This window comes from Neolamprologus multifasciatus, chromosome 3, assembly GCF_963576455.1.
Source record: "Neolamprologus multifasciatus chromosome 3, fNeoMul1.2, whole genome shotgun sequence".
Classification (NCBI taxonomy): domain Eukaryota; kingdom Metazoa; phylum Chordata; class Actinopteri; order Cichliformes; family Cichlidae; genus Neolamprologus; species Neolamprologus multifasciatus.
This window is the reverse complement of record NC_140441.1, coordinates 12,782,689-12,807,321: the sequence shown is the minus strand read 5'-3', so window position 1 is coordinate 12,807,321 and position 24,633 is coordinate 12,782,689. Positions and strand designations below refer to the sequence as shown.

The 24,633-nt window shown below is 40.4% G+C and overlaps 1 protein-coding gene and 1 non-coding gene across 2 annotated transcripts in view; one reads left to right on the top strand and one right to left on the bottom strand.

Annotated features, from left to right (window-relative positions):
- The window catches only part of LOC146521660 (uncharacterized), a 188,497-nt gene that overhangs the window by 109,336 nt on the left and 54,528 nt on the right, over positions 1 to 24,633 (top strand). The gene's annotated exons all lie outside the window — the stretch shown is intronic.
- trnaa-cgc (transfer RNA alanine (anticodon CGC)) lies at positions 17,928 to 17,999 on the bottom strand. The gene has a single exon. It is a non-coding gene; the product is annotated as a tRNA-Ala (tRNA).

Sequence of the window (24,633 nt, the reverse complement as noted above, 5' to 3'; positions counted from 1 at the left end):
ATGTACCAGTTTCACTTAGTTACTGCCTGCAACCTTCAGCTACCACTCACCATCTGGCTGTGGAGGGCACACTTTTTCCTGGGAACCTGGGGTTGCCACGGGGTCACTGACTGATCACTAGGCCTGCGTGATTGTAGACAGAAGGCAAGAAAGCTAGAAAATAATATGGTTTTGATAACATCTTTATAGTTGCAGTGTATTTCATTTCACTGATGACTTTCACTGTATTCTATGATGATACTTAATCCTAAACAAGAATCATGATGTCCTAAGGAAAAACACCAAAAAACTGTCACATAAATATTGGATGTATATAATCTGAATCAAGGTTTTTAAAACTAGCACAGAAATGAATAAAAAGCATCTCCGTGTGAGGTTAATTGTAATTAACAAGCAACAATTGTTGTTGCAAATCAGTTGTACCGGTAAAAAAGTTCACTTCGAGGAGGGTGTGCATGGCTAGAAGGGAAAAAGGCTTGATGTAAACTGCCTCAGATGGACTCTGCACTCTGACGTCCCTCTGATAGTGCGCTCAACCCCAGAGCACATCCTAACCTTTTACCGGACAGTCTTCTAAGAGTGTGTGGTTACCCTTTGGCAAGTGGAAGACTCCTTGTAAGAGCATTCAAGCAGGTCTGTACAGTAAAAAATGTAAATGTCAGTCAAGCTGTGGAAGGTGTGCTCTTTTCCCTTTTTGATTTTTGCCATAACATTCGATATTCCCCGTTATGTCAGCTTAATTTACATGTCACAGATAAAAATATCTGTGACATTAATGATTAATCGATCACTTGGCACAAAGTTAAAGCGATCACTGATTAATTTAAACCCCCCAAAAGCATAATAAATATCCTTTGTTTCGTGCTATAAACTGGAGAACATTTGCAATAAAGCCCATGGAAACATACTGCCAGCTGTCACTGTGGCACTTGAAAAAGCATCTTCTCAGAGCCCACCGTGACAGCATTAATGATCTTGACTGATGACAGAAGTGGCTTTTACAGTGCTGCAGTTAGACAGATATTCAATCATGCTGCTCTATCATTTGTTGAGAGTCTTTGGTGGTGGAAACACGTTGTTTGCGAGCTACCAAAGCGAGACAAAAAGAAGGAAACGGGAGGGCGTGTTTGGTCCAAACATTTTAAATGACCTTCCAGGATATGCCCGGTCACTTAATCCACAGGATGCCACACAATGTCACAAGCTGGTCAATTTGTGCGCTTCTGTGAAAGTGTTAATTAGAAAACAACTCAGTGTTCATGTTGATAGTGTTGCCTCTACACTGTTACAATGTATTGATTATTTGGAAAGGCCTGCTCAATTTTCCAATAGGTCATTTATGGTAAAACGTTTCAGAGTCAAGTGTTATGCTCTTTCATTGCACGTACCCACAAAGAGTATCTCTTTTTTTTTTGCATTTGATTTTTGTATGGTTTAAGATGATAGCCTTCACTGTGAAAATGCTGTCAGCACTTTGTCCTCAGTATGTTGCGATAGATTTGTATTGATTTTGGCAGTGGACATGCGGTGCTTTTATTATGTGTAATCACAGGGTTTCTCTGTTTCAAACTACACTTACTAATACATACACATAGTACAGGTGTTTTTGAAGTCATGAAGAGTTTTTTTTAATGGTTGAAAAATAACTTTCTAAATTCCAAAACCTTGTAATCCCGAAATTAGCGAGTGGAAGTCATTTTTTTTACCCTTTTGGAAATTTTTAAATATACTACAAAGACAGGGAGGCTTTGTCACTTTCACAATTTAAATTTGTACTTTGATGGATGTGAGCAGGGGCTGGTTAGAACAGGTGTACTGTATCTGCTGCTGGGTTGCTCGTTCATGCAATAAGATGCATGCGCATCCTCTACATGCTCACACACACACATATACCCCTCCCCCTCTAAATGTCAGAAAGCATTGATTGTAAGTTTGTGAACAGGAGCCTAGGAGCAATTTAAGATTTTTTTTGTCTCTCAACAAAGATATATATAAAAAAAACCTGACAGCGTATTTAAAGGTCAAAAGAAGAATGGAGGGACAGTGGGTGTATTTTGTGTGTGTGTGTGTCAAAGCAAAATGGATAAATAGGGGAAATAAGAGAAAATAAATGTTTGTTGACCTGTTTTTTTTTTTTCACGCAGAGCAGGATAATAATTTAAAGTGAGAGAAAAACATGATTTTTTGGAAATATGTGGCTATTTAAATGGAATGAATGGAGCAAAAAGGAGAAAGTATCCAGTGAGCAGCATTTCTCTGCTGGATGGGTTCAAGCTGGTAGGAAGGCAACAGCAACTCAAATAACTGTTTGTTATAGCCAGGGCTGGACTGGGAAAAATGGGCATTTCTGTGTATATATACACTTACACACACATATACATGAAACCGTGGATCCATCCTGACCTGTATCAACTATTTAGGTTTCTCAGTGAAACACCACAGCCTACCTCAGTATGGTTGTTGTTGACCATGTCCATCACTTAATGGCCACAGTGCACCCCTATCCTGACAGCTGCTTCCAGCAGGATAACACAACATGTCACAAAACTCAAATCATGTTAAAAGGTTTTTTCTGGAAAGGATTTCACTGCACTCAGATGGTCTAAATCACCAGATCTCAAGAGCACCATTTGGATGTTTGGAATTGGGGGATTTCTGAAAACAAAAGGGGCTCCGGCCTGGTACTATCAAGCTGTAACTGATGCGGAAGTAAGTGTCATTAAAAAAAAAAGTATTAACTACTATTAACTATTAACTGTAATCACTGAATACCTAAAACGACCAAAACCTTTTTCTCACATTTAATACTATCCATAAGAACCCTTTTACCCCGATCATGTAGTGTCTGTCCTGGGTTTTGAATGTGCCATCAATAAAAGCACATGACCTCATAAACACCCAAATTAATCTGTCTTTCTGCAGTACGACTCCCTGATTGGTGAATTTAATCTCAGTCTCAATCCACAGGCAATAATCCTTGCAGATTATATACCCTCTACTGTGCTGAACACAAACCACACAACATTATTAACAGCATTTTTAAAATATCGGACACAAGGGTTAACGCCTCGTCGTTTTTTGCCTGGATAACCCCAACAGAGATGGTGGACTCGTATAAACACACACATGTATGACAATGCTGCATATCCATACATTACCCTATGGTTATACACATGCAGATGCATAATCACGCTTTCAATATATTGTTGCTTTTAGATGGATTGAAGCTATATTGCAGCCACACACAGATTTGCAAATTAATAAGTTGATTAAGTGCTCGCTTTAATCTGTCTTGGTGTCAGTCATTAGAAAAACAGCTAAAATATGCTGACTTTCACCACATGTCAGATAAATGATGTCAGGATTATACAGATATGTCTGTGTGCTGTGTAATCACTTGTAATCTGTTATTATACAGATACTGGACATGAGCGACACATATAATCCCTCTGACCTGGAGAGGACACAGATAGGCCCAAAAATGTAGCTGAAGGCCATATTAATGGGGAAAAAATCAGATGAGGAGGATTAACATCATCTTAATATCTTAGATAAAATCTACATGATGCTGGGATGAAGGGAAACACTTATTTAGGAGAAATCTAGGTTTCTATGTTTAATACTTTATAGTGAAACTAATTTGTCTTTGTGATTTGGTTGTAGAAGTTCAAGAGTTACTGTAAAGACTATAAACATGAATTTTTAATGCTCTGTAGTTGGACATTTTGGCACAGGAGTTCATTGGGGTTGACTCTTTTAGCCTGCAGTTTCTGGCACTGCCATGTTGGTTTTGTTCGAAGCTCACCAACTACACTTTCTCCTCTCTTATGCGCTTACAAATGAGGCAATACAATGCCAAAAGCAAAAGTGTCATTTAACTGATAATTTGGAAGAAGTTTCAGTTGTACACGTGCACTTAAAGGACAAAGGACACTGTTTGAAGGATACAAATGTTCACATTTTCGACTGAAAGTCAGATAATTTTTAAAATAGAGGCCAGGTACACCAATCTGACATAACATTATGACCACCTACCTGACTATGTTGGTTCCCTGTTTGCTGCCAAAGCAGCCATGAGCCATTGAGGCATGGACTCCCTGAAGGTGTCCTGTGGTATCTGGCGCAAAGATGTTAACAACAAATCCTTTAAGGTGGGATGTGTGGCCCCCATGACTTGCTTGTCCAGCACTGGAGAGACCTGAAGACTTTGGGGTCCAAATCAACAATGCCAACTCACTGTTGTGCTCTTCAAACCATTCTTGAAGCATTTTTGCTTTGTGGCAGGGCGCACTATCCTGCTGAAAGAGGCCACAGCCATCAGGGAATACTGTTTCCATAAAAGGGTGTAGGTAGGTGGTATATGTCTATCATCCATGTGGATGGCAGGACCCAAGGTTTCCTGCAGAACATTGCTCAAAACATTACATTGCCTGTAAGCGATATTAATGCACCCAGCCATCCTGTGATGTACTGTAAAAGAAAATGTGACTCATTTGACCAGGCCACTTTCTTTCCTTGCTTCATATGGACACTGACTGGTCTGTGGGTGGCTCTATGCAGCCCCATACCCAATAAAACTGTGATGCACTGTGTATTCTGACACCTTCTTCTATCAAAACCAGCATCAACTTTTTCAATAATTTGAGCTGCAGTAGCTCATCTGATGGATTGGACCACATGAGCCAACCTTTACTCCCCAGGTCCCTGATTTAGCCTTAGCAGCCCTTGACCCTCTTGCTGGTTCACCATTTTTGATAGATCCTGACCACTGCAGATTGGGAACACCGCACAGGAGAAGGAGTTTTAAAGATGCTCTGGCCCAGTTGTCTAGTTATCACATTTTGGTCCTTGTCAGACTCTCAAATCATTGTGCTTATCCATTTTTCCTGCTTCTAACACATCAACTTTGATGACAAAATGTTGAATTCCTCTCTGATATATCCCACCCATGCACAGATGCCATGGAGAAAAGAAAATCAGTGTTATTCACTTTACCTGTCAGTGGTAATTATGGTATGCCTGATCAGTATATGTCCACTGGTGAATGGTAACTAGAGGCCATCTATGTCCTCTTGTCTCGTGTGACCTCAATAAGTAATAATAGGGTCGGGCAAGGTCTCAGTGATTTCACCCTTGACCCCCAGTCATAGTAATGACCAATGCCTTTTTTCACACTTTGGCTCATGTGATGACTCAGATAATCAATAGTGGGTCAACGAACCCTAGAACCACCTCTAAATTTGAAGTCCAGTTAATTTCTTCTAAGCTCTGACACGAAGTTCGAAATGTAAGTATTAAATATGAGTATTAACTTAGAAATTGCTATTTGAAACATAATGCTGAAAGCCAGCTTGGAATATGGAGTCCATGTTTTTTTCTACTGAAGAGAAATCTTAATGTTCCCAAAGCTAACAAGTTTGCTAATGGCCAGTTATCAGAGTTGTTAGTGTGTTGACTTAGCTTGCTAATCAAAAGTTTGCAATGTTTTAAAAGATAAACCATTCATTGCATAACTGTCTGCAAACCATTGATATTTTGTAGACCAGGAGAGGAAGAAAGAATATATAGGAAAACAGGAGTGTTGCAACCCAGCTAATAAGCACTGATACTTTGGTTGTCTGTCCCCTCAAAGGTCAGTGCTGTCTAGACAGCTTGCTACTGACTTCTAGGCCAAACTTCACAGAAGTTAAACTCCATATAACAGATTTTTGCAATTTCTTCACCCTTATGAGCGTCTTCACTAATGAACAAGCTTGCCCTTGTTACAGAACAGAATAGTGATGCATAAAAATTGTGTGCCGTACAGACACATATCCATTCATTATACACTGATTTTAACATAGAAGTTAATATTTAAATAAAGAGAGCACCCACTTGGTGCCAACCTTGTAACTGCTAGCAATAAAATAGAAGCGCCTTTGCAACCCAAAAGATTCTACTAGTTTAAAGTGCTTATTGTACTTTTTTATTCAAAGTTTAACCCCTTCGTTTCAGTGCCTTTCAGTCCTCTCCACTTCATTTTTAGTCTGCTTTTCTTTCATCTATCTTTCCTTTAGGCTACATGCTGCTTGTAAGACTTCTTTTCTTACATGCTCAGCTGTCCCTTCCTTTGAAACTTTCCTAGTGATGTTCTCAAGGTACAAACAGTGCTAGGGTTGTTATTCAAAGACTCATTACGTCTCTTAAAAGTAATGTAGTACGTTACCTAATTACTCACCAGAAAAAGTAAACATGTAACACTACATGTTAAATTACCTGTGTTACTCTGTAAAATGACTTGTCGCATAATTACCAGTTAACTATACAAACCTGCGGCTACAGTCCCACACACCAACACAAATCCCTGTCTTAAGGAGGGCACACACAGATCTTTCTATTAGTGTTTACATCTAAACATGGCTGACAACACGAAGCCGGCGAAAACCCTCCAAAGAGACTTCAAAGCGATTGCCACATTGACTCTACTGTAGAAACATTAGTTACAGGTAGAAAATGAGGTTCCATCAGTGCTTTGTTACCTGCCGAAGTTCAGACTCCGGCTGCTGGGCTGAGAACATCGCTGCGTCTTTGCTAGGTTTGTGTTAGCATGCTATCTGTGCAGATGCTAGCAAAGAGCCGAAGTTGAATTAGCATTGCGATGCAGCTGTTTCTGTTGTGGATGCTGTTTACAGTTTACCATCACACTCTTGCCCTTTCATACAATAAAAATAAAAGTAGTATCTCCGCTCCTCGAAAGCTGCCGACCGCCCCATTTTATGCACACATATTAAAATCAGCTAATTGTAACGCAAATGTGAAGGAAAAAAAAACATGTTTGACTTTTTTAATCCTTTCTATCCACCCCATGTGCAGAAAACTAAGAAACCTTTCTAATGCAAGTAACGGTGCAACTGTAAATGTAATTGAATTCCTAATTTTAGCAGAGTGATCCATTACATTATCGCATTACTGAAAAATGTAACTGTGTTTACAGTAATGTGTTACTGTTGGAACATGTTACACCCATCATGGGTTACAAAGGTGTTGGTTCAAAGAGAAGAATGAGATGAATAAATTAAACATGAATGAGAGTCTCTAAATAACAGGATAAACTTCTATACAGACTCTTAGATTTGGGTGTTGTAGCATTCTGGCAGCCAGCATGTGAGTCTATATGTGTGCATGAGAAAGAGTAGAGATTATAATGAAGAGCTGCCAGGAGAGTGTGTGTCGGGTGAGATGGAGTGATGCCAATGTGTCTGCATTAGTGGGAGATCAGAGTATCATATCATGATCCTTCTACAGCTCTGGGTTAGTGTGTTTGGATGGTTAATCACTATGAAGCTGATAGCTCGTCTGCCTCCCTCCGTCTCTCCTTTCTGCTCCATTTGTCGTTTCTTTATCAGCCTCCAACTCAGTCAGTCTTCATACAAGCAGGTCACCAGCCACGCATGCAGGCGGCCACCAACTCTTCAAAGCAGTTCACGTGGCAGCACCAACGAGATGTCACTTAGTGTTAACGTTCAGGCTGCGTCTCTCGTGGTAAGATAGAGAAAAAGTTGGCTGCAGCTGAAGTCATCTCCTTTTCTCACTTTTCCTCTGGCTTTTTCCTTCTTTAAAAAGAAATGGTGAAGCCCTTTGTGTAAATTATGCTTTCAAATACCATATCCAAAAAAAGCATGCTTTTGTACTTTTCAACTTTAGATCCTTCAAGTGATTAAAGAATTTCCTTCACAGTTCTGCTGATAATCCAGTCTCCACAATACTCTGCGGCTCCTGTAGCCTAATTTGAACTGTAATTACAAGCTGGAAGTTGGAAGAACTCCTAGATGTAATTTAGATTTATGAATTTGTGAATTTTATTAAGCTAAAATCTTTATTCATGATAAAATGACAGGGAGACATATCATTTCTGCTAATTTGTTTCTGGCATGACTAGAAAGATGCCAAATCTCTCCATCACAATCACTTCTTCTTTCAGTGCAAATGCTGTGTTAATTTGCTTCCCAGTATGTCCCAGTATGAAATGTATTTATGAAATTTCACCATAAGTCTCAAACTTGTCCATTATTTTATATTTCAAAGAGCCCACAGTGTCGTGGCTTTGGGTAAGAAACACTAGCAGGAGCATATCGTTGTTGTTGGGGGGGTTTGACATTGATGAGGTTGTGCATCGTAAAATTGTCCCACAGGGTGAGACTGTCAGTGTTCCTCTTTAACATCCCGAGGAATCTTTTGGATGCACCAAAACAACCTTCACTCACCTCCAGCTCTCCTAGGCGAGTTCTTCTACTTCCATCAAATTAAAATCAGGTTGATTTATCTCTATTTTGACACATGGAGGAGAACCAGCGTGCATCAGAGAGGCACAAGCGCATGGGGACAGAACGGGGCCGTCACTGAGAGATCCAAATATAGCAGCAGGACCGGACGATCTTAAAGACTTCTTTCCTTTTTGATTGCATTTTATGTATTTGACTCCAAAATGTGTTCATTTGATCTAATTAAAGTGGTTCTGTATCAAGTGTTTGCTTCTGTTTGCCTTGAATTGAATTTTACAGTCTGTCAAATAATATTTGAGAAGGACATTTCACACACGCGCACACACAACTAACCATTATTATGTCTCGACTTTTATCATCTCTGCGCTGTTATTATGTTGCCAGACGTTTACAGCAAATCCGTTTTTATAAATCTTTTCTTGAAAAGCAGCAACTAAATGAGTTCATTTCCACACTCCATAATCCAGTGTAGAAATGAATCGACCATCTCGCTGCCTGTAAGACTTCATGTGTTTTAAAACATATCTAAGACGTGTCTCGTCGGACTGTGAATTTTTGGATGCAGTTCTTCTGCGTGCGTGTGACTGGATGCCATCTTGGCTCTGCAGAGCATCGCTGGACTGGAGCCAGGATGGCAGATGGCTGCTTGTCTGCAGGGTTTGGATTCCTACAGGGCTTCTAATACAACAAACACAGACAACTGGGTGGAGAAAGATGCTGCCCGGACACAGATATTTATTGTTTCTCTCTGAACTGGTTTCATGTTTTTTGTTCACGTCTGCCTGATTTAGTTTCATTTAGCTTCTCCTTCTTATGCTCTTAAAAAAAAACTCTTTTATGTTATACTTAAGGAACAGATAACGTAAAAAAGGAGCAAAATATTTATAAAGAATTTGAATTAATGCTATTTCTGCCTCATTTTTTTTTATTAGATGACATATTTTTGGTAAAACTATGAATTTAATTTCAAATGTGTAATAATGGGATTATGGGTAAGAAACCGTGACAACTTTAAAATCTTTTTTTGTCCTTATTAATCTCTATGTTTTAGAAAGAAAGGATTTATAGCTGGTTTGTTTCTATGCATTTTTTTGTTAGCTCTGCAGAACATTTTCCATTTTAATTATATTCTGCTAATATTAGCTGCTGATAGGAAAGACACAGGGCAGAAGATTCGATTATAACTTTGCTGTGCTTTAAAAAAAATAATCATCTGCCAAACAAATGGATCCAACTGCTGTGTGCTGAGAGCTGAATTACAAATTATAAATTTGTTCGAGGGGTTTTGGAGACTTATTTCATCCAGAAGAGAAAAATCTCAGCTGGGGAAAAAAGTACTGCTGTTGCAGGAGGTAAATAAATATCCGTTTCTTTCTCATTCCAGCATTTGCCGTATCCTTTTGTCATCCCTCCACATTTTTTTCTCATATTCCTCTAAGTCCTGTTCTCATTTTTTTCCACATCTCTACCATTTTTTTAACCCTTTCTCTTTCCGTCTCCCCTGACACCATCTCAGCCTCCCTCTCACGCATCTCTCTGCATCCCATTCTCTTTTCCATCTCAATTTTTTTCCTCTCCTGGAGCAACTGTATGTATACACCCGGTTGCCGTGGCAACCAGAGGAGGCCACATGAGCGGGTGGATGAACAAAAGACCCAGAGACCCTCATACACAGAGAGAGAGGGAGAGAGAGAGAGAGTGAGAGGGAAAGAAGGAAAATCAGATTTCATTTTTAGGCAAGGGGCTTGGTGAGTGTAGAAAATGAGGAGGAGGAGGAGGAGGAGGAGAGGGGAGCGATGGATAGCGTAGGTGAGGTGAGTTCGTAAATGAAAAAGAGAGACAGAAAGGGGGAAGGGAGATATGGTTAACAAAGCAAGAAAAGAAAAATGTATTCAGTGACTGTAAAAGAAAAGCCTAAAAAATGCAACATTGCATTATGACCGGCAGTGGCCACAGTTACAGCATTTCCATTCACTTTGAGTTTCTTCTTATTCCTAACGTATTTAATCGTTTTGAACGTCACCTGTGTGAATAAGTCAGCTTTCTTTTTTTTAATTTCTTTTCATTTTTCCCATAACATCTCTGAGATTTCTGACAGTAAAGCCTGGTTGTTATTGTAAGGCTATACCTTTTCTATACTTTAACATGTCATTCAGTACAGCAGCAATGTATAGTACAGTAGATGTAATGTAGATGATGCATGTCAGAAAGAGGAAATCACACTCACAGTGATTTCTGAGGATATTTTTCTTCAATGAGCATGTTTAATGCTGCCAGGATCTCCAGCTGGGTGTCTGCTTGAGCAGTGAAACCCATTCCCATTGCATTCAGGCAAAATGTAAGAGCTTGTCAGGTGAGAATATCGATTAATATCGTTTTATTGTTTACTTAGATACTTGTGAAATCCCAGAAACACCTTTGTTTTTAGGCCTCCGTGACATCCAATCGCTCAGAGTTTAGATGAAGCGCCCCTGTTCCTCTGCTGGTGCTCAATCCAGACAAAAACACACCGGTGTTGCTTCTAAAAAGCTCAGAGGGAGCAGTAAATGTGGGCTGGTTATCAGTGTGCTCCACTCCAGCACTGGCGCCATGTTACTGGAGAAAAGGTAGCTGACGTATGGAGGCTGAGCACAAAACGGCTGTAAGCAGGGATTAGTTGTCTCCAAGGGTGCATTCAATTGCCTGATAGAAACGGGAAAGTCTCAGTCCAAGAGATTTTCAGATCAATACATCACCAGAGTCCAACAATTTATCATGAAGGCATTAATGGGACTAATCTTTTGCTGCAATATTGGTGAGGATATCAGCAGAAATGTGGTGTACTTGCTAGAAAATAATCCAGCAGGGATGTGCACAGCGTTAATCTGGCCAGTGGCCAGTGGGAGATACTGTTGGACTCTGGGCTCTGGCCAGAAGTGAACCTGGCTAAAGCTCCTTGGTTATGTTGGTGCGACTGTGGCCTTAAAGGTCACGGTCACAGTCTTTGAGTGGGAAAAACTGGAAATTTTTACTGTAGTGGCAACATTCAAGTAATTAATGTTTTGGGATTTTAGTACGATGCCTAATGTTGTCTAGTTGAAATTAAAATGTACTGTATAATACGAGATATAATTACCCGTACAGTAAATCCATGCAGGCCAACTCAAGGTTTCTTCCAATTACTCCAGCGATAATGAAAACAACTAATTGTCTCTTGTAACTCCTTTAATCAGCGTCTCCGACTGCATGGCATGGGTGGTAATTAGGTTGCGGCCGTTGTAAACAAGTAGCGCTCATTCTTCGGTCGCACTTATTAAACGTAACCCAGTAATGATTAGAAGGGGGGTAAAAAGGCATTACACTCAAGAAAATGTCAAGTTGATTTCCACTTCAAGCCCTCGACAAATATGCAGATTTGTTTTCAATGCTGTGTGCGTTTGTGTCTTTTTTTTAAGGTTATCTTCTCTGTTTTCAGTTTTTTTGGACCACAGGACGTTGCCGCTCTTGATCGGCTATATGATGATTAACCTTTGAAGTTTATGATTAGAATTTGCGCCGCAAGCAAATGTGTATCTATTTATCTAAGCAAATGTAAAGCGCGACCCTCTGCAGCACGCGTGGAAAGAGCCTTCGGGGCAGTAGCGGGAGAACCATATTCAATTATCCTGCCTATTAAAACTTGCAGTGTGTGTGTTTGTGGTGCATGCATGTCGTTAGCTGAAACAGGACACCCTTATGCAAATATAATTACACCAATTAATGCATATAGGGGCCTCCGGGGAGGGGGGTTAGTGTGGAACGACTGGCAGCAGTTGTATCTACATTTTTGTGTGTGCGCCAGTGGGCACAGTGGCAGCTACAGAGCTAGATCTCCAGTGTGTGTGTGCACATATGTGTGTGTAGATATATGTAGGTTAAATGTGCACATGTGTGGGTGTTGACATTCTGGGAACACCGTTCTTCACACCCTTCTCCTCATCCCCCATCAGCACCACCACCACCTTATCGCCCCTTCCCCCAAAGCCGGCTTTCCCTTCTGTCTTCAGGGAGCTGACGGAGCTCAAAGGAGACGCACCAGAGTGGAGGAGAGATGGAGGAAGGGTCGAGGACATAGAGGGAAACAGAGGAGGATGAACCGATGAAAGAGGAACTGAACGATAGAGCAAATCGGCTGCCACACTAAATAAATGAGGACTGAACAAAAAAAGAGGAAGAATAAAAAGCGCAGCACTGTCTTGTAGCCATGACCAGCATCATTAATAGATGAGCTTATGTAAGAACACATCAAGAATAGTTAAGATGAGTTTACTCAAGGTGACAGCACTACCTGTGACCCTTTTGAGTTCAGTCATTACGACCGTGCAGCAGGTGCAGACCGTGAGGAGGCTTTTGTGAAAGAAAAACACTTTTGGGCAGCATGTTGGTGCCGATGCCATGTTTATCTGGATGAAAAGAGAGTTTAGATTCTGTAAAATCATTTTTTGTAAGATGCCACCTGGGTCTTCCTGTTGGGCAAATGGTTTTCTTTACTGTTGGTACCTTGATGAACGAGCTACAGGATTTATATGGTGCCAGGACTTGTTTTGCGCTTGAGCAGGGGTAGAACAGAGTGGTTACTGTTAATGGGGGAGGTATCAAAAACATGTGGTACATATATGGTCAGGGTTTTAATAGTTTTGCAATTTTCATTAGTTTTTATTTTTATTTAGTTTTGACTTCAGATTTTCAATTTTATATCAGTTTTAATTAGTTTTTACCAATTGTTTGCTAGTTTAGTTTTTATTTTTTTGAAAATCCTTAGTTTCAGTTTAGTTTTGATTAGTTTCAGTTATAGTTTTAGTTGTGTTTGCAATAATTAAGTGTAACAAAATCCCAGTTTCATCATATCAGTCATTCTGCTCATCCTTGGGTATGTTGCTATTCCAGCTACCATACTGCACCCTGGACAGGTCGCCTGTCTGTCGCAGGGCTAACACGCAGAGACAGACAACTCACATTCCCACCTATGGGTTCTTTAAATAAATAAATAAAGGCAGATGAACAACCATTGATACCAGGCAACTATAAAATGTATATCTTGGCCCCAATGAGACTATTAACTCTCGCAGCACCGGGTGTTCGTAATTTTGGTTCAAGTGAATTGATAAACTTTTTGAAGGTAATTGACTCACACAGTTGTGTAGATATCCCCGTCCTGTTGTCTCGGGATGCATCACGCTGCCTTGCCTGGGGTTAGCTTCTGTTTTCTGGGGATGAGGGTTGAGTGTGCTCCCTTACCTTCTCAAGGTAAGCTAGGTTAGCCTTCTTGTGTGAGCTTTTCAAGTGCACTTTAAGGTTTGTGGGATTTTTTTCCCTTTAGAAATGTCCCTCATAATTTGTCTGTTTCCACTACAAGACACTTACTTTATCCAAAACACAGTCATATTCAAAGTAATCCCAAATTGGACTCTGGCTCCCGACTTTTCCTGACATGATTCTGCGCGTGGACGGAGCAGCAACACAGACGACTCGACTAACGTACTGCCACCTGCTGGCATAATGAGACACAGCAAGAAAAAAATCTGTAAACTAAACTTCATTTTCACCCTTGACTATTGTATGACACGCACACATCAATGAAAACTAAACACATTTTTGCTATAAATTCAGTTAATTTTAGTTAGTTTTGTGAACACTCATTACAGTTTTAGTTAGTTTTCCTTTTTTTGTTTTTATTTTTATTTCCGTTAACGAAAATGTTTTTTCACTTCTAGTTTTCGTTATTTCGTTAGTTTTCGTTAACGATAATAACCTTGTATATGGTAGACTGTGAGCCAGTCTTGCCTGTCCTGTTGTTGGTCCATCAGCCAGCTGCTGAGAAGAGCAAAGTAATAACATGCAAAGAGCTGAATTCGAACCGAGTGTTGAAAACAATGAAGTGAAGTGTCCACTTCAGCCAGTCTGTGCTTTCATGCTGGAATTTATGATTCTTTAATGTTTGTTTTCTGTTCCCGCTGCTCACTTCCCTATTCCAACCCACATGTCAGTCACTCAGTGGGCAGACGATTACATCATTCACATCCAACGATGTACGGTTAGGATTTTAGAAGACCGCAGTGGATTAGAAACCCTCTCTGTTTACTCTCCAAATGGAAACGCGTACACAGACAGACACATTTGGAGGTGGAAGGTTTGTCTGTCACATCATCATTTGTGATGTACATTTGTGTTCAGTTGGGATCTTTGCACTTGACGACGTCTTTTGTGGGTTTTTTTGTTCTTCATTCGCTCACTTCTTAATTTTGCTTTCCCTCGTTGGTGAAGTTCTGTCTCGCTAACGCAATAACCCGCTGAGTCAGGACACAGATGCAAAAGGACACCTTGTGCGTACACGAGCCACTCCAGTGGCTATGACATAACACCACTAATTAATGCTCCTGGGATGAGAACAAAGTAATTTAGAGTGAAAGAGGAGCGCACGAGGCAGAATCCAGGCTGGAAATAAACAGGTGAACGCGAGCTTTAGCGTGGATCAGGAGCATCAAACACATGTTGGTTTGTGCTTAGATGCAGCCTGTTTTGATTCCAGCTGGGTCGAAGTTTCGGAAGTGGAGATATATTCTAATTTCCATTAAGGAATCATCCATTCACTAAGCAGATGAAGAACAGGCTGTAGCGTTTTTACACACTACTTAAAAAACCTACTTTTAAATAAGGTCAGTATCAGAGCAGTGATGTTAAAATCTATGAAACAGCAGAGTGAGACAATTTGGTTTATTAAGCCGCAGCAACGACATCACTATAATAGGTTTATTGTAGTCTTCTAGCTTCTTTAACACTCGTCACTCTGCTGTCAAATAACAGCAAAAGGTGTGCGAAAACATCTGTTTATTTACGGATGATTTCTTCTTAATTAATTTCCAAAGAAACCAACTTTGGGATGAGATGTCTTTGTGATGGACGTGTTCAAAGGAGCGAGCCTAAGCTGATGTAATCCTTTCTGACATTTTTGCGTGATTATTCTGCATGTTTCTCCACAATTCGCCCCCCGAGCAGAAAGGTATTCAACTCCCTGTCGACTTAAATTTACCCCTGAGAACTACCTGTTTACAGAATCAGTTGGGGTGGGGGCGGGTTTTTCTGGTTTTTGGTTTTTCTGACATTGTCTAAAAAATGTTTTCGTTCTTGATCTCCTGGTACATAAACTGTGATCACAATGCAGTTGTAGCAATTAATCAGCAGTTAGTGGAAGCTGTATTCAGCGTTATAACTGAAGTACACTTATAACATCATGCACTTCAGTAGGGATGGGTATCGTTTAGGTTTTATCCGATACCGGTGCCAAACCGGTACTTTTGAAACGGTGCTCAAACCGGTGCTTAAAGAATGGAGAACACAAAATTGGTCCAAAAACCTCTCATGTTTAGCTGTTTTTTTGTAAAAAGATAACAATGTTAGCCTTTTCTGCAGCTATGGGGCATATATGGTATCACTCTTGGCTGGAAGCAGTGCTTAAACAATGGAAAAAACAAAATTTGTCCAAAAACCTCTCATGTTTAGCTGTTTTCCTCTTTTTCTTTGGTCATTTTAGCCTTTTTGGCCAGGGTGAAGGGAGCATCTGCCATCAAACAAGAAGACAGCCGCATGTAACTACAACGGTGTTTGCTGTTCACCTTACATGCATTAATGTAATAACGTGGTTAGCCTACTCAACGTAAATTACACACGAACAACATTAAGCTACTCACGCAGAGAAGAACGGCTGCTGCTGCCATCATCATCCGTCATCATTTCTGCTACACTGGCAGGGCTAGGGGCCAGGACTCTCCTCTTCGGGTATTTGGGGGATGTTGCTAACTCCGGGTCCGATAACAGGCAACCCACCCGCAGTAGATGTGCTCGGTGTGAGGTCTCGCAGCAAGCTATCAAATATGGCGCATTTCTCGGCTTTAAAAAAGAACGCTATGCGGCGCCAGGTGTTTCATCAGATTTGAGGTGTTACCTCCTTTGACAGTATCACAGTATCAGCTTAAAGCACTTGTTGCAGGCTGCTGAGTTTGCATATTTTGCTGTGAAGTACAGCCAGACTTTTGACCGCTTCACCTTGGGCATTTTTAATCTGTAGCTCTGCTCTAAAAGAACGTACGTACCTGGACCCGCCTACTATCCTCGGAAACGTAAAATGATTGGCTAGAATCTAAAGTGTATCACAGCTCAGGAAAAAAAAAGCACCGAAATAAAGCACCAAGATGTGCGCTGCTTTCCGGTCTGGTTACTACCGTTTATGTCAGAACGATACCGGTACCCATCCCTACACTTCAGTGCACTTTATGGAGTCTTCACAATTCAATTAAGTGCAGCTCTTGGGGTGGGGGGTACTGTTATTTATCAGTGTGACAGCAGGTAAGTGGGGCTAAATTTGTGGGTACAGCCAGTTTTTAAAGGACAACTCTAATATTAGACCATTAAAGCAGCGTGTCAGCGTGTCCTCCAGAGGCTCATCATTGCTGTATGTCTGCCATATGTATCCCAAGATGCCTTTTGTTAAAAAGGTCAAAATCCAGCCCGCTGTAATGCACTAAGATTAATTTTATCACAGCACTGATATTTTATTTTGGTTCCACTGCAATGATAGCTTCTCTGTGCCGAATAGTAGCCAAGAGGACTCATTTTTAAAAGATACTTCATAACAATTCAGAGACAATGAACAGATTATCCACACGTACGCGCACATCAGGCTGCTTTCCCTTTAGTGTACGCGTACAGTAGGAGGAAAGACATTAGCCATGCACTCTGTATTTTACTCACCATGAGAAACGAGCACTTTTTTCATAAAAGGGACTCACATTTCAATAATATATTTTCTAATCTCATGCAGTATTTAAAGAACGTGTGATTTATTTCCTGTGCTCCACTCCAGCATGGCTATTTTAAGCGCTCAAACCAACTTTAAACCCTCTTCTCCTGTCCTCCTCTGCTCCCCTCTCCTCTCCTGCTAATCAACGAGCAGATGTTTGGGAGGGACAGATGCCACTCTCTTTCTCCTCCCTCCTGTCCTCCTGTCACTCCTCCTCTCCCCCTTTTTAATCCCCTCTGAGTTTCTTTCAGTCTTGGCTTGCAAAATCTTAAAAATGAAGGAGCTGTTGTCATGTGAGCAGACACCCAGCTGGAGTCATCCCTCCCGCCTTCCCTGCACAAACCTGTTCATCCTTCCTGATGAAATTAATAAAGCTTGTTCGTGCGCTGATTATTGAACCGTGTCCTTTGTTTAATAGACACGATGGCATCGCGTTCGCACGCTAAGGCGGCATTCTTCATCGAAGCATTTTCAATTTCCATCAGCCAAGGATCAATTTACTCCTTCTCTTTGTTCCTGCTCCTTGTTCCACCCTCACTCTCTTTGTGCTCTTATTCTCATTTTGCAAATTTGGCATGGACAATAGAGATCAGCAGATAGAGACAGATAACATAATCAGAGACTATGATGTGACCCATGTTTCACACTCATTTATCACAAATTTCAGATGAAAGGACAGGTAAGTCAATTAAATGCTCATATATTTCAAACAAAAGAGGTTTTATTTAGCTGAGGAGAGCCGCTGATGCTGCTGCTTTGTCATTCATCCCTTCATCAGGAATTATTGCCTATTCTGGTAAACACTTTGTGCCATTTGTTGTTATATAGGCTGACATAGATAAGATAAGAAATGGAGATGCTGGGGATTGAACCCAGGACCTCATACATGCGAAGCACGCGCTCTACCACTGAGCTACATCCCCCTCTGCACGCTGTGGTATTGATGTCAGAGTGTGTGAGAGAGAGAGGCTGGTTTAAACTAAGCAAGCTTAAACACTAATTCACTAAAACACATTAAATCTTTCAGTATTTCAAACTGACATTTCTTGTATTTACAGTCTTCTTGATGGCTCATTACCATGCACACAGTGCACATTACAGCCACCAACAGTAAATCAGAAGAAAAGCCTTAAAACAAGCATGCAAATTCGTGTGGATCTGCAGAGTGCAGATAAGATGTTGACGCACTTTGATCACAGCTCTGCCAGTGGTCAAAAATATCACTGGACACCTTTAAGTGTTTGACAGAAGATAGCGTTCTGCTTTAAAGTGATATGTTTGGTTCTGTATTTGAGTGTGGAGTCACTGAAAAGGTAATATCTGCAACAATTTTGTAAGTCTTTCCATGTTTTAAAAGTTAAACGAGCGCAAAACGCAGTTAGAGTCAATTTTACGGCATCGTGATCAAATATACTATTTGAGTGCAGCGCATGTGCTTTATTTTCCAGCTCACATTTAAAAGGCTGTTGCAGTTAAATGAATTTGAATGTTACAGTAAATGGAGACTCACTCATCACTCATTCATTCAGCATGTAAAAGCCTATTTAAAGCGAGAGGCGTGTTTTTTCCTGCTAGTAATGACACTTCGTTTAAAAATCAGTCATTTGGCCCCAAAAGAATCGCAGATATGAGCGATATGCAGTGTTGGGAAGGTTACTTTTAAAATGTATTCCATTACAGATTACAGAATACATGCCCCAAAATGTATTCTGTAACGTATTCCGTTACGTTACTCAATGAGAGTAACGTATTCTGAACACTTTGGATTACTTAATATATTATCATGCTGTTTACAACTACATGAATGTACTATTGCTGTGATTTATTACTGTTACTGAAGGTCCGCGGCTCCAAACCGTAGTAAAGGGACCTCTGGCTAATACGGTGGGTTCTGTGTCGGGCTCGTAGCCGAAAACTAGCTTTACTTTGTTGTCTGGGTCAACTTTGCTTGCGAGAGACAGAGAGAGGCGTTGAAAGGCTGCTCCAACGGAACTTATTGTTTTTGGAGGAAAACACGAACACGGTGTACAGTCGAGTCTTAATAGCTTACTTACAACTGGGCTCGTCAGGCACTCTTCTTGGCTGCAGTGGTTATTATTATATTTACATGCTTCCAGCTCCCGTTTTTGCTAGATGACAGCTCGTACTTTTCCTTTTTCTCCCTCCCTCGCTCACAGACACATAACGTGTATGGCAGTCCATTCTCCCTGCAGCACGGACTACACTGCCTATGATGCTACATTCTTTAGAGCTATACCGGTAGCATTCTGCCTATTAGCTTAGCACAACAACAACAACAAGGCCTCTCTCACCCAGGAAACACGCAGAGAGAGAGCGTCACCCTGTAACCATGGCAACCGTAACACTGCCCTTGAACAGAACGTAGCTGTCAAACAAAACCCAAACAGTCCTGACCCGCCACAATATGAAACAGGGAAGTACCGCCGTGTAATCCATTTATTTCAACAAAGTAACTGTATTCTAAATACCACCTTTTTAAACGGTAACTGTAAAAACGAAAAAAAAAAAAAAAAAAAAAAATTTTAATTTTTTTAAATTTTTAATTTTTTTTTTTAATTCAGTTACTCATATTTTGTATTTTAAATACGTAACGGCGGTACATGTATTCCGTTACTCCCCAACACTGGCGATATGTGACATAAACCTTTAACATGATGTATGTTCAACATATCACACTGAGGATTTATAGAACTGCAGACACATAAAGCCAAACAATTATTTCATCAGCGATCCACACTGCAATATAAACTGTGTAATCAGCCACTGAATCAGCTGAATGATATAATCTGCTTCCACTACATAATCACCATCTCTCATCCTTTCAGTCCTGGTTGTAATTATTTGAATGTGATCATACACAGTCTGACAGAAATGTAATATTTCCTGTAAATGAGGGTGAAAAGCTTATAATGCAGTCATCTTACTTTTCAGCATACTTGCAGAGGATGGATTTAAGTGAATTGAGCCAAAGAAGAGGTTATTTTTTAAGCAGATCTAATTTGGCACAAGAAAGTTGTATAAACTGAAAGTTTATTATTATTATTATCTTTTAAGTTGCCATATTTAGAATAAGTGCATTAACATCGTCATTGGATTCCCCCGCTCAGCCCCTCATCCCTATTACCTGCACTATATAAATTTGCACCAACGGTCAACATTTTTCTACCTCTAACCAAACTTCCTTCCTTATATTTCTGCAGTAGAAGTTTCATCATCTTTCCGAGTGATTGTTCCACCTTGATGTGAAATTTCAGGAACTAATTTCTTCCGATGACTCCAGCACCATGTGAATGCACTTAAGATTAAGGTGGAAACAGACATTTTCCACCTATTCCCAAATGTAAACAAGCAGCCATGTGGCAGCTCTGTGTAGCTGTGCATAAGGAGGACGGTAATTAAGTCAAATGCTGCAGCCAGCTACTGCTCATTTTAGCTGCTTTAATGATTTTGTTACCTTACTTAACATTTTACACTGTACCTAGAGCTGAATGCATTAGGAATGTTGTACAGAGTGTGTAATGCGCTGAGTTCTGGGTACAGTATAAAAATAGGCTCAGTACTAAAGCTGGACTCTGTACAGTTTTATAGATCTGACTCCAGCACAGCCAGAGCTTTCCTCAAACAATGAATGCTTTGACACAGAAAGGACTTGAGCAATGCAACTCTGAAATGGGAATATTCCACATCTGCTATGGCCCACATTGCAGCGCAGTTATAAAGCCGACAGAGGCAACCAGAGCCAGTCAAATGCTGTGGCAATGTTTACTGTAAAGGATTTAAAATCTCTGCGCTATCAGCCACCCACAGCAGTTTATCTTCCGGCACTGGGGGCTCCACTGACAAGGGTGCTTCTGCAATAAAAAAAAATCTACTGTGAAATCTACCATAGTGACATAACTTGAATGTCATTCCTCTTTAAAATGCACATTTATTCATACTGTAAAATGTGTAGACATTATAACTGCGGCTAACAATGCCCAGTGCACCCACACCCTCACTCTTTTGGGTTAAGACTACTTTATCGGGCTGGGTGAGAATCAAAACATGTTGTTAAGAACAGCTTAGTGCACAAAGTCTCTGTCTTACCGTTCTAGAGGTCACTTCTTTTTTTTTTTATCACTAACAAACAACGACCCCAGTATGTGTCTACAAGTAAACAAATGACAAAAACACAAACTTCACACTCATTTTGTGATGAAATTCTGAAGCAAGGGGTGGTGGTAAGGTTAGCGTTTGATTTTCAAAAAGCTTTGGATACAATTCAAAGCAGTCATGTGGAAGTTGACTACGAACATTGGCAAAAGTAGTTTGTAGAGTACTGCAAGAGGTGCAACAGTGGTACTTGTTATGAGAGCAGCAGAAAATGTAACAACATCAATGGAAAATGGCTGTTTTGTAGCTCATAGTGAATAAGACGTTATTGTAGTTAATGCTGTTAATAGATTCTTACAACTTGCAAGTAATTCTAGAGACAGATACAGGCATTGCTAAATAATAAAATTATTTATAAAGACATCTGTTGGCTGCTTCACCTGTAGATTAGATGTTTCACAACATGAGCAGCTATAAACACCTACACAAACGTTTGGTTCCTCCTCCTCTGCACCCCCACATTCAAAATCTTGTATTTCACATTTATACGTGGATAAATGTGAAATCTGTGGATCACAGAGACTTCTTTCCCCCCCCCTTTTTTTACACTAGTCATGCATTAATGTCCCAGCGAGCCAAGGAGCTTCACTTTGTACCAAGCACTTGTTTCTTCAATTGGATCTCAGCGGGGTGGAGGGGTACAATGTCGTCTTCGCCCCGGGCTCTCTCCTAGTCTCTCCTCTCTCCACACAGTTGGAGTGGGTTAACAGGATTAAGGGGACGTGCATCGTGTTGGGTGGAGCGTTGAATATACTGGAAGTGCCTCCATCATGGTATGCAGTGGGACAATGCTCAGAGAAATCATCATGTAGCATATTTAGGTCAGATTCAAAAGAATGTATACATTAAACATATACAATACTCCCTGGGGACAATAAAGTCTTAAGACTGAGTGATAGCCAGCTAGCTAGGTAGCAGGGTAGCTAGGTAGCAGGGTAGCTAGCTAGATAGCTAGCTAGCTAGATAGATAGATAGACTGAGGCGGTTCTGTCAGGGGCTATTCATCTTTAGATCAGCATAATGCTGTGTACATAAGGGAGTTGGTGTTGGGCTAATCTACTTAATCCGACTGGGGGTTGAGTCATCTTCACAGGCTCAATAATTGATAGCACCATCTGCTGTTGAATCAATCTACCACAATATCATATGTATGGAATTAGGTTAGTGCAGTGCAGGGTAATTATACTTTATCTTTCCCATCAGGGAAATGATACTGTATAATTATATTTCAAAATGTTCTTTCATCATACTCTCAGTAAAATGAATGCGCAAAAACAGTTCTTTGGGTTGATTGATGTCATCACATGAACTCATAAAGTAGTATAACATGTTACAAATTTCTAATTTAATTTAATCATTGTTATTTTCCCCACAGAACTAAACTTAATTGGGAATGTTATATTTTACAAATAATTGATCTCTTTTTACATAACATGCATTGTTGGGTGACCGTGGCTCAGGAGGTTGGGAAGCGTATCTGTAACCTGAAGGTCACCGGTTCGATCCCTGGGCTCTCTGTCCTGGTCGTTGTGTCCTTGGGCAAGACACTTTACCCTACTGCCTACTGGTGTTCGCTGGAGGGGCCGATGGCGCGATATGGCAGCCTCGCTTCTGTCAGTCTACCCCAGGGCAGCTGTGGCTACAACCATAGCTTGCCTCCACCAGTGTGTGAATGAATAGTAGCATTGTAAAGCGCTTTGGGTGCCTTGAAAAGCGCTATATAAATCCAATCCATTATTATAACGTTAAGCTAACCATTTATTCTTTTCTTTTTTTTTAGATACCAGTCAGGTATTGCTTGATTGGAAAATAAAAGCTCCAGTTCAGAGCAGAAAGCAATCCCATCCTGCGGTTGTTTCAGGTGCTAATGCTTCAAACGTTAAGAAATGGAGGGTTTGAGTTAACTGAAATGATGTGTTTGGGATGTTCTTTGTTTGTGCAATTTTCTTTTCTGGTCAATTGATCAGGTTTTGTCTATATTTATCTTTATATTAGACTGGCTAAGCTGTGACACCATGAGTGCAGTGGGTAGCTGTTTTAGCACTGTGAACAATTTCCCTGCCAGAGCTCTGTTCTGGAATGACCAGTGATCAGTTTCACAGTGAAGTAATCACTGATCTAAATACTGGTGTTTGATGAATATACATATATCAAAGTTATATTTTTTAACTCCATTGCACGAATAAAAACCACAGATTGCTGTAATGCTTTGTCAGTGGGTTTCATGCTACCTTGCTTAAGTAATGACACATAATGCCTAAACTGTGTCATTAATCAGACAGTAATAACAGCCTCAGTAACGGGACATCGGAACAAGATCATCCTTAAGATGATCTCATATACTGAGCCAGCTGAATTTATTATAGAAAAAAAAGTCTGCTTCAAATACAGGCCTGTTACACTCACTTTGGGGAAATAAAGACTCAGGTCACTATTTGAGGAAACATGTCCAGGGAGTCACAGTTGACTCAGTGGCTAATGCAGTAGGCGTACTGGGTCATCGCTGCCTGATTAGCAACCATTGCGTTCATTGATTAGACATATTGGCATTGGCAGCTGCATGTTTCATTTACAAAGAGCTTATGGTTATTTCAAGGACGAGGTAAATGATTTTATTTCAGCTCAATGGCTATGCTACCTACATACTGGACACTCACTGAATAGCTGACATTATCCCTTTAATCCTAAGATTTAGGATGGTGTGTGTGTGTGTGTGTGTGTATGCGTACTCATTCATGTGTTTGCTGTTGCTAGATTGCGCTTGTGTATTGTCTATAAATAATGAAGAAGTTAGCATTGTTTGAACATCTTCGACCCACAACACAGCGAAGGTTAGCACACAGTTCTCCCAGAACACACACACACACACAAAACCCCCCAAACCTGCTAACATGTGATTAAGACGCTTTTATTAATGCTGAAAACAAGCACATGCACCATGTTTGTGATGATGCAAGGCAGCTTTGATTTCTCTGCCAAGCATTGTGTTGCAACACCTCAGCTGCAGCCACAGGAGAACCATCTAGACATGTGTTTATGTTTCTTGGAAGCATCATGAATGTTGTGTTTATGACACCCTGGAAAGAAATAAAGGAACGGGGTGAAAGATTGACGCTATAATACCTGAACGCTGAGAGCATTTCACGCAGAAATTTAAGGACACCAGACAGCTGAGAGTTACACCTAATTACATTATATCCAATGTGAAATGCATGTGGCATACCTGATTAATAACAGTTGAAGGCAAGATGAGGTGTGTAATCACTGCATTCTGAGATAAGTCTTCTCTGTATGGAAGCAAATCTCTTCTCGCTCTTCCTGTTGACAAAAATGCACACAAAACCGATTCCATTGGAAATCTGCTTTGGAAAATATGTGTTCTGA